We start from the raw sequence: 18,783 nt of genomic DNA, 5'->3' as shown, positions 1-18,783 counted from the left end.
TCGTAAGCTAAGAATCCCAAATTGCAATACGAACCGTGCCGGAGACCTACTATATAATTGCACTCATCCTCACTACGTTTTATCTTTCTATTTCCTATTCATAATCCTAACCCTCTACCCAATCACGACAATCTAGGCTTGTTTTATGGACTTATACCTTGTAGCTCTGATACCAACCTGTGGCACCCTCCAAACCCGGGTCAGGAGTTTGGGGTCCACAACACCAACACAATATATCAACCTGTATAAGAAATATTATTTATAATGACCCTACTTCACAAAACCACGGATCGCAACAGGTTAAAGTATGAAAACAAGCCATAACCTTAATTTATTACATCGTACCAAATCCCATCTGACTTAACTTACAATTGATAATAAAGTTTTTCTTATAATCGTACTATCTCTCCACTGCATGAAGCTCCTGCTAGCTCGATCCAACTCAAACTGGAACCTTAGCCCGCACTTTGGACCGAGAAACTTCTCTATCATCCATATCCTTTTTAACTGTAAAATATATAGAAAGTTTCGCAAGAGTGAGCTAACTAGCTCAGCAAGTCATGATAACTGAGGTTAAATAATGATCAAATGAGATGATTCAGAGGAATCAAGTTTCTTTTTAACTAGTCATTAGAATTGGATATTCATTTTAAGTTTTGAAAACCAAGGTTAGGCTGCTTATCAGTCACGCACTAACCCTGAGCGAAGCACACATCTCTGCTCTACAAACTGGATCCAAGGCACACATTGGCCTAATTCGACCACGAATCTTGTCTGACCACGAATCTGGTCCACATAAAGAAAACTATCCAATTCTAAAACAATTTAGTATAATAAACAATGTAATTCAATAAGCCAGATCATAATCAACAGTAATGAAGCATTGGTATAAAACGTAATGCGATTAATGAGTGTCACAAGGGTACATCTGGGTATGTATAAGAAATGACTTGCAGTTTGTAAAAGTATCAGGTATTATATCAGTAATGATTTTTCAAGGTACAGTTCTTTGATGTTATAAGGATTGGTTGGGGTATAAAAGTTTCTGTGTTTTTAAACAATTTTCTTCCAGTGTTTGGTGTTTGGTAATTAAACATTTGGGGAGTAGCATCATATCTGTGTGGTTTGGTATCTGAGGTATCCATACGATTTAGTCCTTGGGATTTCCGAAATAGTGTATCAACAAAGGATGGTTTGCAAAGAATAAGGATTACGGCTCAAGATCAAGAAAGAATCAGGGTTCAAGGGCAGATAGTTTAAAGCACATGCATTATACAACAGGAGTTATGTTTAATAATAGCAACATGTTACGAAACAGTTCAAAAACATTGGTAATATATCTTGAAGAAAAGTTCAGAAATACTTTCCTTACAGGCTTTATAGCTATTATTGATCAATTCTGAGCCGACTCTATCGCTCGGGCTTTAACGTTCAAGTCACTAGATTCCATTGGATTTGACTTTGATACTCAAGTCTTTTTGTTGAAACTCTACTGAGCTCGTCGACTGACCACTAGGTTGTCTTTAATCCATCGTCCACTTTCAGGTTCCCGACTATAACCTACAGGGTCGAAATACCCTACGTTAGACGTCTAGGTATGCTTGACATATCCTTGATACTAATTCTTACCCAACGATATTCAAATCCGACTCGTAATTATTCATATTAGAATAACACAGACAATAATTAGGGTTAACATTCTCGAAATCGATCCAGTTTTGGTTTTTAGAAAATACGTATACTCGTTATTTTACAAAATTAGGGTTACTGAGCTTTGGACCGAATATTCAACGCAACATACAATCAGGTTTTATTTAAAACATACGTATATGTATTTACTTATATTCGCTTGACGTCCCGATAATCCCCGGATACGCTCCCGTATTTCTGTAGTTGATTTTTCAGAAATCGGGCAGCGTCTCCTTTGTTTATCGGACCACCTGTCACTACATCAGTCGACGTCAATTCGACAACAAACAATCCCATAATTACTTCAACCGACACCATACCCAAAATCTACGTCACAAATCCCAATCATCGATTCAATTACTTGATTATGACTATTATTCGCATTCCAATTTGGACCTTAATAATTATATCCGACTATTTACAATTCAAAAATAAGGGTACGAATCAAATATTAAATATTGTTTTATAATTATAGGACTCAGAATTAATTCATCACATTCCACCGTCAGCTCATCGAAATTCATTGTTGACGGCGGCAAAACCCGGAGGTACCCATGTCGGGTTTCCAGTCATGAGTTCCACCGATTAATCGAAATAATTCCCGCATAAAATATACTTTCTTTCACTAAACCAATCAAGTAATTCCTGCAAAAATTAATTAAGATAATTGAGAAAATTTCCATCAAAACGCACGCGTACAAACACGCGCCAACAACATTGAACGAACACAGCAAGAAAACAACCGGCGACAGCACATCAAACCACAACACACACAGTCGATACACTGCAACACACACACACTGGGTACACTTGCACACACTTAAACACACACACATCCATTGTAATATACACGCATACGCGTCAATATATATATAATTGAATTTCCATGACTGAATCAAGACATAAGCCGAAACAGAGCATCATCGGAAAAAGGGAAAGAAGCGGCCGGAAAAGAAATGTCGGTAACTTACCGGAAAGACGAGAGAACACACGTGGAGACAAGGGAAACAGAGAGATAAAGGGGAATTAGAGGAGAAAAGTGAGAGAGAAGGGATTAAAGAGCATAAAATCGAGAGAAAGAGACTTCGAGATTAAAGAGAAGAGGGATCAGAGAGATTGTTTTAATCGGGACAAAAGAAACAGGAGTGTATTCGTGTATATCTATTCTGCATAACACGTGTCCAGCTATTGGGCACGTACCCTTCTGTATAATCAAATTTTTATTCCGTGTTTCGATATATACGACCCGAGGTTCACTTTAAACAAATTTCGAAAATTATGAAAATAGTCTTAAAATATCATAAATATCCCGATGTTCGTAAAAACATAAATTTCGTAATTTTAAAATAATTTCCGAAAGGTAGTTTATACATGTTTTTCGCAATTAAAGGAATCGACGCGCGGGTGAAATTAATCCTGAAAATTTTCGAAATAATTTTAAAATTCTCAAAATATTTCAAACTTAATTAAATATGAGTTTCATAATTTTTGAAGAATTTTGGAATTAAATACAGATTTTACAAATAAATGTAATCAGAAAATCATTTAAAGATAAATAATTAAAAAAATATTGATTTCTGAATTTTATAAAATCCTAAAAATATTTAATGTAATTATAAAATCATAAAAACAATATTAGAGACACTTCAAATATTTATACAAATAAATTTGCATTAAATCCACTTTACAAGTGAAATAATTCAATATAATTCCTTAATTAATCACGCGAACTACCCGGTACATCATAAATCGCACCTAGATAACAATCAAACAATACGTACCGGTCAAAACCAATACACATATTTTATTTAATAATTTCCATAATAATCACATATTTAAATAATTCAAAAATACATGGGTCGTTATAACTCTGATACCACTTGTTGCCCAGTAAAGTTATTGTTTAAGGGGGGTTGGATACAATCGATGTATTATGACAGTAAAGTAAGAATAGATGAATCAAATAACAGTTTATATTGAGCTTTAATGAACTATTACAAAACTCTCTCAAGAACAATATTTTTAAGAGCTTCTAGGTTATACGAATACTCGAGTTGTGCACACCACGTTGTGATAACCTTTTCTGTGTTTATATACTACACAACTACAAAATTAGCCATCTATCAATTATAAGATATGTAACAATATAACTCTAATACTTTACATATTTAGATCAACTACGATCCTATAAATTAGAACCTTCTGATTTATCTCGCAGTCATGACTTATCGTCCAAGTCATTCTTCAACAGAGAGCTTTGATCAACAGATAAATGCTTTAGCTTCAACGGATAATCATTTATGTACATCAATAAATGATATCGAAACTTTCAACGGATAATCATATTACAGCAGTTGATCATATCCTGATTGTGATAACGACTCGTACTTTTGAATTATTAAAAGTGTAATTATTGAATAAATACATAAATAAAATATTTTACGGTCCTGTTAGTAATCTGTTGTACTTGATATTATTTTTGTATGACTTATTGATGTACGAGAATTATTTGTACAATTAATTGTTGAGTCGTATTTTTTTTTACTTTTAAAAGTGAATTTATGAAGGATTTATTTTCATAAATATTGGAATTATCCCTAAAATTGTTTTTATGGCTTTATAATTTCAATACTTGTTTATGAGAATTTAGAAAATTTAGAAAATAGTACTTCGTCAATTATTCATTCATAAATGATTTTTATGATTATATTTAAGTGTAAATTTAGTATTAAATTCATGATTATTTCAAAAATCATGAGACTCATATTTTATTTAAGTTTTGAATATTTTGATAATTTTAAAATTATTTTAGAAATTTTTCAAATTATATTCACCTGCACGTTTGTTCGTCAAATCGTAAAATGCGGATATGATGCACAATTCAAAAATGCTTTAAAAATTTAGAAAAATATTATTTTATCAGTTTCCGAATATTTTTAGAATTTAAAAATATTTTTGGAATTATTTCGATGAATATTTTTTCGCAACAAATATATTGTGAAAATCAAACTGATGTCAGAAGGTAAGTTTGCAGCCTATTATAAGGACGTGTGGCAGGAAATCTAAGCAAGAGGTTCCATTCTTTTGATACATGTTACTCTATTTTTATTTTATTATATTTATTATACTCCCTTCCCTGTATCTATTCCCCCCACCAGCCTTATCTCTTCTCTCTCGCTATCCCTCTCGCTGCTTCTCGCCTCTCTCTCTCTCGATTTCTCTAAATCTCCTACAGTCTATATCGCCTCTCTTCTCTCCCTCTCTCTTATTCCTCTCTCTCTCTCTTATTCCTCTCTCTCTCTCTCTCTCTCTTTCCCTCTGATTTTCTCTTCCGTTACCGTCACCGTTTTCCTTCCTTTCTGGCACCTCCTTGAATCAGTTCTGATGATGGTCTATGTATACACGCACGCACGTGTGTATGTATTCATTACGCGTGTGTGTGTATGTTATCGCTGTTGTGACTGTTGAGGTGTTGTTGTTGGCTAATTGTAATGTTTTGCAAGTTTAGTCTGCATAATTAATTCTATGATTTCCTGGATAGTTGATGGCATAATTCTGATTATTGTTCCCGTGATTAATATAATCTATGGTTAATGAATTTTGTAAATTATGGTGAAACTCTGACAAGAAACCCGTACAGGCATCGTCGGAGTTATGTCGCCGTTAGCGATGAAATCGTTGAGCTGACGGCTAAATGGCGATGATGATTCTTGAGCCAATTAACAAGCTTATATATTTTATTTTATAATTTTTGAAATAAAAGTAGTGGTTAAATATTTATTTTCGAGATTATTTGCATTGCGTTGTTGTGGAATTGGTGTCGATTATGTTTCGACCGGTAGTTCGATAAATAGAGGAGACGCTGCCCGATTTTTGAGAAATTAATTTCAAAATAAGGGAACGTATTCTGTATATTATTGAGAATACCAATCGAACGTATAACTATATAATTATAAATATTTTGCGGAACCTACTTGCGTGTCGTGATAAAATATTTTATAAAATATTTGACAACCCTATTTTTTTGAAATGAAGGGTATACGTATTTTCTGAGAAACATTATCGAATTGAGTTGTGAAATATGTAAACCATAATTCTTATGTGTATGATAATAATTCGTATAATTACGAGTTGGGATATGATATCGTTAAGGTAGAAGTGATAGCGAGGACAAGCATAACTGCACGTCTAACTTAGGGTATTTCAACTCTGTAGTTTCTAGTCGGAAGGCCCGAGAGTTGACGTCGGACTAATGATAGCCTAGTGGTGAGTCTACAAGCTTAACAAGGTTCCAATCGAAGGACCTTAGTGTTTAAGTCGGATCCAGGATAGTCTAATAGTTAGACGATAAAGCCCGAACATCCAAGTCGGTCCAAAGTCAACCAGTAATAGTTGTAAAGCTCTACAAGGCAAGTACCCCTAACAAATCTTTTATGGTTCAGTAATATATGTATAACTATTGATTTAAATTACGTAGTGGAATAGAGAATTTTAAGTTATGTATCCCCTGTATTTGAAAATGTTTATTTAAATTATGTTTTGGGGAAAAGTAACTTCTGAAAATGCCTATCTCTAAACTGTGATTAATATGGAAAGGTTTTGGAAAGTGTGCTGTGATAGAATTATTTTAAAAGAGATAGGTAAAAGTGGTTTTGAAAACTGGATAAAACGAATCAGATATTGGATAACGGTCATAAGTGGCTAAGTCGGTTGTGCACCCTATTTTCACCGCTTAGTCCAGCATAACTTATCAGATACCTAGCTAGTCTCTGCGGATCCGGTATGAATTATGTGAAAGCCCGATCAGCTTTTCTAGACGAATTGTGTGATAGCCCAGCCAGATATCCTAGATAAATTATGTGGTGGCATGATCAGCCGTCACTAGATAACGTCCAATATATATTTGATTTTGGTTTTGTGGTTCCCGTAACAAAATAGATGGTTTTGTGGTTCGTGTAATGGAACAGTTGATTTGAAAATGAAAATAACATGCTAAAATTGGACTCTGGTATTTGTACGGCACACGACTGATGTTTTTATTTTACAGAGCATGCTAGTTATTGATATCGGGTTTATACTTGTTTTTGTAAATGAGTTATGATTTTTGTTCCTACAATTATTTATCATAAACTGTTTTACATGTTATTCATATATTGGTACTGCTGAGCAATTAATTGCTCACCGTTGTAAAATGTTTCGGATATATATATATATATATATATATATATATATATATATATTGCAGATGCCTAAGAGACCTTTCCATTGTAGTCAGGGAAGAGTTCCAGTTCCTTCCGCACCAGGGTCCTCTGAGGTAGTTGTGTCAGACCAGATGTGGTATGCTGAGTTGTTGTATTAAGTTAGTTGTGTCAGACTTGTTAAATAAGTTTGGTTGTAATAGTTATGTAACCGAAGTCATACTTAAACCTGGAAAATATTTTAGGAAAACGGGGGTCGTGCTTATGTATAAATAATGAGTTGGGTTGTATTATGTTTATTGTTATTGTTGTTCGTGACGTCAACTCCTAATGTCATAACCAGTATTCTATTTATCATGTAACTGATATATATATATATATTAATTGAGCAATTCTATAAAAAAACTTGTGATATGTTTGTGTGATTAGAATTATTCTAAATAATTGTGTGATATTATTTAGAATTTTAGAAGATAAGAAAATCATCATTTGCTATTTATGTGGGTTATAAAATGCATTTTATTATTTAAGAAAAATCGTTCTTAAAATTATTTTTATAAATAAATTGTGAATTTTGATCTTATTAAATTCCTAAAATTATAAGCTATTTTATGATGTCACTCTTGCAATTTATAGATTTATAGTTTTATTTATAAAATTTATTCGTTGTATTTATTTAGATTAATAATTAGTAGATTACCAATAAAACCTTGCATGCAACTTCCACTCAATAGAAGAGAAGGGCATTATTGACATTTTCAACCCCACCAGCACTTCTTGGACTAAGCTAATTACCCTTATAACCTTGCATGCACTTCTTGTTAGTTAAAAGAGAGGGACAAAGAAGTAAATTACCCACTCCACTACCCATTTTATATCAAACAAAATGATCATAGGGAGATCATTCTCCACATGCACACACCACCCACCACCATCACCTCCTCCTCCTCTCTCCTTTCTCTCTCGGCCAAAGCCCTCACCCCCACCCCTTGTCCATTTTTCTTCCTCCATTCTTCAAGTCTCTTGCAAAAATCACTCCCTTACACCTTGAACCTTTGGTTAGTGAGTAAGTTATGTGATATAGTACTTGGTTGTAGCTTGCATGTTGAAGTTAAGGTAAGCCTAAACATGAAGACCTTGATTCATATGAATTTAAGGTCCAAATCATAAGGCAAAATTGTCAAGAGTGGAAATGGTTAAGTGTTTTCACTCCCATGTTACCATTTCACTCCCCCCATTCGGCAATGACTCCTTAAGAGCCGAATGGAATGAGTTTGCTGATCAAAAATTTGTTTTGAAATGCTATCAGATGAGATCATGCTTTAAGTGAACTTTGTTATGTTGCATGTTGCTCAAAGCCAAGTTTTGTGTTGAATCACCAACATTAAAACCCTTGCATGTCATTGAATAGTTGGGATATTATGTTGATAGTGGTTTCATGTTAGTTTTCTGCATAAAAACATGTAGTACTAGGGATGCATGTTGAAAACTAGACTATATGCTTTATTTTTGGCCTTAAATCGATTGCATGTACTTGATGGTGATTTATTTCGATAAGTTTGAGTACGCCATATTGTTAAGTAAGTTTAATCAGTAGATATCATGCTTTAAAACTTCGATTTATGAAGCAAAATTATATTGTATTTTCAAAAACAAAGACTAAATGCTAATATGTTCATCATGCCTTTTTGTCATTCAATTTTATGGTTATTTTTGGAATATTGGATGAGTTTATTTGATAATTAATAAAGAGCTTAAGTGTGTCATGATAATAAGTCTTGAATGATCTCATTGGGTTTTGGTTTTACTCGAATGAGGGAGTTAAGGTAGAAGGAATTAGAATAGATTTCCAGCATTTTCCAGATTTGAGGTTTGGTTTGTGAGTGAGATATGAATGGGCATATGTTAGGAATTGGGAGGCCCAAGTTACCAGGAGTTGGGACTTGACCCATGCTGCTCCATTTAGTTAGGTGCACAAGTCGAAACATGAATTCTGCCAGAACAGGGGACTGTTTGGGTAAGGAGTAGGTTTGAGCTTAGAAAGTGATGTCATGGTAGGCCCTCATTAGGCCTTGATTATCACTGATACTAGCGAGTATGTGGAAGGTTTACAAGCCATAGTTTGGAAGTTTAGAGTTAAAACCAAGAGTGTGAAGTGAGAACAAAACAGAGCAGTTTGAGTGTCATTAGAACAGGGGAAAGTCAACTTTGAGAGAAGGCCCAGGGAGGCCCAGGATAGGCCTTGGTGTCATTCCAAGTGCAAAAGTTAGATTTAGGTCTTGAGATTCCATTGTAGTAATTTTAAAGGTAAAATTTGAGTGGAAGGGGGTTCAATGACACAAGAAACCATTCGATGTCACCTAAGTATCGCACTTAGGAGCATTTTGGCTTTGCCCTTAGATTTTGAGTCCTTAGAGGTAAGGCCTGAGTTGACCATTGAGTTCATATGATAGTTATTGGTCAGTAGGAGGTTAGGCCTTGGTTGTGGTCAAGTGAAATAAGGTTGGCTTGTCATGGCACTTCGGGTTTGGAGAGATAGTTGGGTTGCACTAGGCTAGTTAAGCACCTTAAGTCATTTGTATTGGTGGAGTGAGATCATTCAATACTTAAAAGGTGCATTAAGTTTTAAATAATATATTATGTGACTAAATGTTTTATGTTCTCCTAAATGACTACTTGGTACATGATGCTATTATGACAATACTAATAGTCGAACGTGTAAATAGACCTAAGTGCCACTATGATTCAAATTTTCTATAACTAGGATGGAATTTTGTGAGAATATATCTTAATGAGGTTTAATATTATTGTGTAGGCTCAGGAGAAGATAGTAAGCTTGCCGTCAAAGTTGAGTACTGCTCCCGGTTTCTTCCACGATCAAGTCGAGAGTTAGTCAGCCTTTTTTAAGGCAAGTGTCCTTAAACCTTTTTGAGATATGTTGCAAGTTTATTTTGAACTCTTTGAGATGTATTGAAAGTGATCAGAACCAATCCTTTGAATTATAATAGTATGCTTGTATAATGATCCTATATATTATCGTCACCATGATATATCGTTACAAATACTCTGATCTTAGATTGAGATATTGCAAATGTTATGCCACGCTTATGATTATTGAAATTGCTTCAAGTCTATTTATGCTCTTATCAAACCATACCCTTATCACTTTTTTGTTCCAACTTGACCTAGTACCTACTTTGATATAACCCAAATGTCTTTACAATTCCATGACATCCTTATCAACTAAATACTTCAATTGCATTGATTATATATCCTCTATTAAATAAATGTTATTCCATTATACCCTCACACCCCGAGATATCAATAATCCAACTTTATGTATGTACCCTTATTATTACACCCAAATCTTGTAACTAGACAATTTCCATCTACCATATTTGATTTGTTGAACCCCTACCCTTGATTGATTATCCTTCAAAGTCAGAACCTTACCAATTCCTATTACTTAATGGTATATGTAGTTGATCCTATCTAATCTATTTTAAAAACCTTGATCATAATTGATATCTTGAGAATTTATCTATAATCCTTTGGATACCAATACTTTCTATTTGAGAACCTAGACACATTATTTGGCATCAGTTTTAAAAATAAGAAAGATTGCAAAAGATGATTTTTAGAAAAGGTTTTCTAGAGAATAGTGGATTCAGACTAAGACACATGTCCTTTCCAAGCTGATTATTTTAGGTTTAAAGGATGCCTAGGGATCCCAATCAAATTGTTTAGAACCCAGCGAGGTTCGGGATTACTTCGCGGCTGGTCACCAGCTGTAATCCTTAGCGTCATAAAATGATTTTGAGTAATGATTTGATTTTGATTTGAATAATGATTTCATCCACCCTCACTTTGAATTATGAATTACTATACTGTCAATTTCTATCTTATGTTATACCTTACTGAGCATTTGGCTCACTTCTTGCTATTTATTCATGATATTTCAGCTAACAGGTATGGTTGGAACCAAGCAGACTGCTCGTAAGTCTACCGGTGGAGATGTTGAGGCTTATGCTAGAGCTTAGGTAGTATAGTTGGCGTCTGAATGAGGATCGGTAGTTATGAAAAGTTGTAATAGTTGTAGTGTTGGACTGTTCAAACACTTAACCTTTACGATATTGGATTTTGTTAACAGCCGTTTATAATAACTTTATATTTTCTTAGTTGTATTTTGTTAGTGTTATTTTAGGGTTGTGACAGTTGTTGGTATCAGAGATAAGGTTAAGAGTTCCTGAACAGTCCACATAGGTTATATGATATATATATATATCGTAAATACGAGAGTGTAAGTAGATATAATTCGAGCGGGTCGCTAATATTTTCCTTCGTATATTGTTTCTCAGCAAAGGATGCATTCTTCTTCGTCCTTGGCGCCATCCAACACTATTGCTTTTTCCGTATATGCTGACTTGAGGCTTCAGTTTGATAGGCTCCAAAGGCAGTACGACCGACTTATGGAGCGACTGGATGTAGCTTTTCAGAATGATACTCGACGTAAGGAGGAATCTAAGGCATAGTTGATTGTGAGACTCGAGTCCTTGACACAGTTCGTTAACACTAAGCACGGGGAGATGCCAGTACACCGTGACTGCAGTAGCCTGTACACCATCCAGATGGTAGCAGATGAACTTCAGGGCATTAGGAAGGTACTTCAGGGAGAGAAGTGGGAAAAGATTCCGATAGCTCAAGACGATAGCGAGGAGACTTAGGACGATGATCGTTAGGCCGAATTAGGAGTCATACTTCCTATTTCCTTTCCAGTTGGCCATCCTTTATGTTTTTGTATCTTTTGAACTATGTAGTTTCCCTTATTTCCTTTCGGAACTATGATGTTGTTGACCTTTAAATTCGAACCTTATTTGGTTGCATTGTAAGATAAACCCTGTTTCAATGATTAATGCACTATCGTTTTGTTTCAGTTTCTCTTTTGTTTCTGTATCTTGAATTATATATATCACCTTTATTGTTAATATTCGAAATCTGAATGCATGTAACCCCTTAACTTTGTAATACCTTGACTTTGAAATGATTGCCATATTCATAACTGTTTTGTTAAACCTTTTATTTCAGAATCATGTCTGCGCTTATCGAAATTGTTCCAAACTCATTTATGCACTTTTGTTGTTCCATTTTTCCCTATTTTTCGGCTTTTGTGCTTATAGTCCTATATAGCCTTGTTACCAATTTGAAATCATATGATCATATTAACCCTGTGACAATCTAGCTTTGAATTATCTGTTGTAATGACACCTGTTTGTTACAAATTCTATTTTTAGAAATATGCCTCCTAATAAGATGATACAAACTAGTACTTCTTCTGTAACCGACCCCAATATCCTTCGAATATTGGAAACCTTGCAACTACAAACTAATGCAATTGCTCAACAACAACAAACTCTTTAACAACAATTCCAATAACAACAATTTCGAAACCCAGAGAATCATGATCAACATCAACATCAACCAGACCCACCCGTGCCACCTCAACAAATTGTGACTTTCAAAACTTTTTAGAATTTGAAACCACCTTCATTTCATGACACCACTGATCTTGTTATAGATAACACTTGGATAAAAGAAATGGAGAGATCTTTTGAATTAGTTCGACTTGGAGAAGAATAGAAGACCATTTATGCCACATATTTTCTGAAAGGGGAAGTGATTTATTGGTGGGATTCCGTCAAAGCTTTGGAAGAAGTTCAACTAGTTACTTGGACTAGGTTTAAGGAGTTATTTTTGGAAAAATATTACCCCAAGTATATGCAGAAGCAGATGGAGATGAAATTCTTGGAATTGAAACAAGGGAGCATGACAGTCTTGGAATATGAGAAGAAGTTTACAAAATTGTCAAGATTTGGGTTCAAGTATGTAGATACTGATGAAGAGAAGGCTTAGAGATTTCAAGAAGGGCTCGAAGATTGGATTCGAGATAAAGTGTCGATGTTTGAGATTTATACCTATGTCGGGGTAGTTCAGAAGGCCGCATTGATTGAAAGTAATGGAGCGCAATCTATAAAAAAAAGATAATAACAAGAGGAAAGTGTTTCATCAGAGGGAGAGGTCAGAATCAGGATATCAGAAAGACAGAAATGTGAAGAGAATTGGATTCCAAAAAGGATAAAATGCACAGAAGAAAGGGGAAGTGAACAAGAGACAAGACAATAAAGGGAACCCTGAACAGATGCAGGTTCAAGCGAATGATGATAAACAACCAAGGATCGAAATAGGCATTGTGGGAAGAAGCATTCGGGAATTTGCAACAAGCTCAACATGACATGTTATCAATGTAACCAGAAGGGATATTTGGCCAATGAGTGTAAGGTGCATAAACCTGGAGTAACATGCTACAAGTGTGGAAAAGTTGGGCATATCGCCAAGGAGTGCAGGTCCAGCGGATCAATAAAAAATATGATGAATGTAGCAAGCACTAGCACCGCGATACCACCAGAAATACTGGCATTACCTCCACCACCAGCAATGACTCCACAAGCATCAACAAGGACTTTTAATTTGAAAATGAAGGATGCTGTTCAAAATTTAGAAGCAGTAGTAGGTAAGCTTTCGATTAACAATGTTGAAGCTAAAGTATTGATTGATTTAGGAGCTACAACGTCTTTTATATCAGAAAATTTTGCTAATAGACTTAACTGCGATAAGAAAAATTTGAGAGAAGTGATGAACATAGTAATGTCTAATCAAGAGAAGGTACCTGTAAGTCAATTTTGCCCTTAATGTGAGTTTGATATCTCCGGGCATAAGTTTTCAGTCGACTTGATACTTTTCAAGTTAGGGGAGTTTGATATAATATTAGGAATGGATTGGTTAGGAAATAATAATGCCCAGATAGATTATAGATCTAAGAAGGTCTATTTAAGAGCAAATAATGGGAATAACGTGATGTTTAGAGGTCAGAAGCAAGAGCGACTATTTCTCACCTCTATTCAAGCCAGTAAGCTACTTAGGAAAGGATGTGAAGCGTATTTAGCCTATGTAGTAGATTCAGAGAAATAAGTTCCTAGCATAAAAGAGATTCCAGTGGTGAAAGAGTTCCCAGATATATTTCCAGAGGAATTACCAGGACTACCTCCAGATCGACAGATTGAGTTCGAGATTAATCTTGCTCCAGGAATGGAACCCGCTTTGAAGGCACCTTATAGGATGGCACCAGCAGAGATGAAAGAGTTAGCGAGTAACTTACAAGAACTTTTGTATAAATGAGTCACAAGGCCAAGTACATCGTCATGGGTAACGCCGATTCTCTTCGTAAAGAAGAAGGATGAAAGTATGAGACTCTGTATAGATTATCGGGAGCTGAACAAGATGACAATTAATAATCGATATCCATTGCCGAGAGTAGACGATTTATTTGATCAACTGAGAGGAGCAAAGTGTTTTTCGAAGAACAACCTAAATCGGGATACCATCAGTTGAAGATCAAACCAGAGGATATCCCGAAAACGGCATTTAGGACAAGAAATTGACATTATGAGTTTTTAATAATGCAATTTGGAGTAATAAACACTCCTGCAGCTTTCATGGATTTAATGAATAGAGTTTTCAAGAAATATTTGGACAAGATCGTCGTGGTATTCATTGATGATATTCTAATATATTCGAAGGCGGAAGAAGAGCACGAGCAACACTTATGGATAACGTTGGAAATTTTTAGACAAGAGAAGTTGATGCTAAATTTTCAAAGTGCGAGTTTTGGTTGCGAGAAGTTCAATTTTTAGGACATATAATCGAAAGTAAAGGATTAGAGTGGACCCTGCAAAGATTGAACCGGTTATGAGTTGGGAGAGATCGAAGACTCCTACGGAAGTAAGAAGTTTTCTAGGATTGGCTGGATACTACAGAAGGTTCGTAAATGATTTATCAAAGATCGTTACGCCACTGACCAAGTTGACAAGGAAGAATCATAGGTTTGACTGGAATGCGGAATGTGAAGAAAGCTTTCAAGAGTTAAAGTAGAAATTGGTTACCGCGCCAGTACTGGTATTGCCAGACGACAAAGGAGATTTCGTGATATTTAGAGACGCTTTGCATAAAGGATTAGGTTGTGTGCTAATACAATACAATAAGGTGATTGCATATGCATCCAGATAGCTTAAACCTCATGAATTGAAATATCAAACCCATGATCTGGAATTGGCAGCCATAGTGTTCGCGCTCAAGATATGGAGACATTTCCTGTACGGGGAGAAGTGTGAAATCTACACGGATTATAAAAGCTTGAAGTATATATTCACCCAGAAGGAACTCAACATGAGGCAACGGAGATGGTCGGAGCTAATCAAGGATTACGATTGTTTGATACATTACCATCCAGGAAAGGTGAATTAGTAGCCGATGCCTTGAGTAGGAAGGAAAGTTTGAATATGATAACCATGCCAAGGGAATAATCTGAGGAGATTGAAAGATTTGAGTTAAAACTTTGTGTTTGCGGAACATCGAAAGAGATTTGTTACGCCATGACTTTTCAGCCAGAACTATTGCAGAAGATAAAGAAATGTCAAGAAGAACTGACGAGTCGAGAGGATAATCAACTAACGGGATAAGAAATACCTACGAAAAAGGATGAGCAAGGAATATTAAGATTTTCATCAAGGATTTGGATCCCTCAAGTGACTGAATTGAAGAACGAGATACTGTGGAAAGCACATAACTCAAAATTTTGATTCATCCGGGGAGCCCCAAGATGTACTAGGATTTGAAAAATAAATTTTGGTGGCCAAGTATGAAAAGAGAAATTTCAGAGTGGGTCTCCAAGTGTTACACTTATCAAAGAGTAAAAGCAGAACATCAAAGACCAAGTGGATTAATTCAGCCATTGAAGATTCATGAATGGAAATGGGAGAATATCTCTATGGATTTCATAGTGGGACTGCCTTGAGCAAAGTCCGGACACGACGCCATATGGGTTATAGTTGATCGCCTTACAAAAATCGGCACATTTCTTACCAATCAAAGAGAAGACTTCATTAGATAAGTTGGTCCATATGTACGTGCAGAAAATCGTGTTACATTGCGGCATACCTGTATCGATAGTTTCAGATCGGGATCTGCGATTCAACTCAAGATTTTGGAGATAATTCCAAGAAAGTCTTGGCACCAAGTTTAGCATGAGCACGACATATCACCCATAAACGGACGGTCAAAGTGAGCAAACTATACAAACGATTGAAGCTTTATACGGAAGAAATTACAGATCTTCGACAAATTGGGACGAGGTAGGAGAAGGAAAAGTTCTCGGCCCTGAATTAGTTTAGCAAATAAAGGAAACAGTCGCCTTAATTCAGAAAAGACTAGTTGTTGCTCAAGACAAACAAAGGAAGTATGCATATCCTGCCCGAAAGGATGTGAATTTCCAATTTGGTGAAGTCGTATTGCTGAAAGTGTCACCATGTAAGGGTTTTACTCGATTTGGAAAAAAGGGGAAATTGGCACCACGATATATTGGTCCTTTTGAAATCTTAAATCAAGTAGGAAAAGTAGCCTATGAGTTAGCTCTACCGCCTCAATATCATCATGTTCATAATGTATTCCACGTGTGTATGCTCAAGGAGTATAATTCGGATATCAATCATGAGATAAAGTATGAGCCGCTAGAAATTCAGAAAGATTTGTCATACGTGGAGTAACCTGTCAAAATACTCAACTGGCAAGAGAAGAGTCTTAGAAATAAGTTAGTAAAGATGGTGAAAGTATTTTGGAGAAATCACAAAGTCTAAGTATCGACATGGAAATTAGAGTCAGAAATTCGACTTCGGTACCCTCACCTATTTCCTAAGATTCTGAGGACAGAATCCTTTAAGGCGGAGAGGATGTCATAACCAGTATTTTTTTATCTTCTAATTGATATATATATATATATATTAATTGAGCTCTTCTATAAAAAAAAATTGTGAATATGTGTTTATGTGATTAGAATTATGCTAAATAATTGTGTGATATTATTTAGAATTTTAGAAGATAAGAAATGCAATATTTTCTATTTATGTGGGTTATAAAATGCGTTTTATTATTAAAGAAAAATCATTTTTACAATTATTTTTATAAATAAATTTCAATTTTTGATCATATTAATTGTTAGATATATTTGTGATGTCATGTTTAATCTGATTTATTTAGTTTTAGAACTTAATATTAGGATTTATCAGGACTTACTGGAAATCAGGATTTATTGAAAACAGGAAGATATCTGAACTTAAGTTATCAGAACTTGTGATATCAGAACTTAAGGAAGGATATGCTTCAGAAGTAAAGTGTGGCTGATTTCTGGGAGAGGATTTGGACTAAAATAAAGGAAGATATGCTTTAGGAGTTGGACGACTAGAAGGCTTGTAGAAGATAATATCTTATGGATATATTTTAGGAAGAGATATATTTCATATCAATTAGAAGATATCTTGTAACTGTGTACTATATAAACACAGCTTAGGGTTTACACTATATGTGTTATCATTCACGAGAATATTATTCTTTGTAGCCCTAGCAGCTCTTAGTGATATTGTTCATCACTGAGAGAGTAGTTTAACCTACTGTAACAGAGTTTATTACGATTGAATAAACTACTACTTTGTGTTCTAAATCAATTTGATTATATAAACACTATATTCAACCCCCTTCTATAGTGTTGTGTGACCTAACAAGTGGTGTCAGAGCATCTCTGTTGATATACAAACAGTGAGATCCAGTTTACAATCATGTCTGACGAAACACAAACTCCACATAAGCCCACCAAAACTCAAGATACTCAAAACAATCAAACCCACAGTTGATATGAAAGTATTAGGGTTCCCATACTGAGAGCATCTAAGTATCCTATATGGAAGGTAAAGATGGCTATATTTCTGGAAGCCACAGATCCAGAATACCTTGATAGAATTAATGATGGACCATATAAGCCTACCAAGCTTTCTATTGCAGTTTTTGATCAACCAGTAAAGACTATACCAAAGGAGAAAGGTGATTACATACCTGAAGACATCTCATCTGTTGCCAAGGATGCAAGGGTAAGTGTTATGACCGGCATTTTATGTAATATTATCTGTGGATTTTGTGTGATATTAAAGCCGTAAGTGAATATAATTAATGGTTGTACCTTGTGTGAATGAAAAAAATTTCTGCATTCTAAATTTGCTTTATGTAATATATGATTTTTCAAAGCAAGAGTTTATTTATTTCCTTTATTTTTGATTTATAAGGAATATTCTAAACCTTGGAGAAATTTTCTTTTAAAAGTTATTTTGTTCACAAATTTCAAAAGTGATTTTATAAAATTTATAAAAATCCAAGTTATTTTATGGTATAAATTTTATAATTTTTGAACTTGTATTTTATTTTATAAAAATAAATCTTTACAAATTTTATTTGTTATAATTATCAAATTACATAAGAGACCTTGCATGCAAATCACCCTTCTATTCTCTCAAAGGGCAAATAAGACTTTTCCAACCCCACTAACTCATTTGATTATTACCAAATTACTACATTAGCCTTGCATGCAAAATGGCCTAACTTTAGCTAAAGGATATTTTTGTAAGTTCTCACTTGTAACACCCCCAAATCCGGGGTCGGGGATCCGGGTTGTCACGAGTTCCATTTCCCTTAATAACACCCAATCTTAATAAATTATCAACTACTCTGTACTGTGACCCCACAATAAACACACACACCACAAGTTATAGTCTCAGAGATGAATATCCAAAAATAATCACAAGTCATTTTATTCCACAATTATATGCCAATAATCATTGTCATGCATAAGATAATCATTTACTAGATATAAGTTTAAAAGATGAAGTTACAAGATACTCCAATATACTTATATCTTTTCCAAATACCACTTGAACTACCACCGTTCAAGTTATAATTAGTT

The sequence above is a fragment of the Apium graveolens genome, chromosome 2, assembly GCF_009905375.1.
Source record: "Apium graveolens cultivar Ventura chromosome 2, ASM990537v1, whole genome shotgun sequence".
Taxonomy (NCBI): Eukaryota; Viridiplantae; Streptophyta; class Magnoliopsida; order Apiales; family Apiaceae; genus Apium; species Apium graveolens.
The sequence above is the reverse complement of the archived record's forward strand: the minus strand, read 5'-3'. Positions refer to the sequence as shown.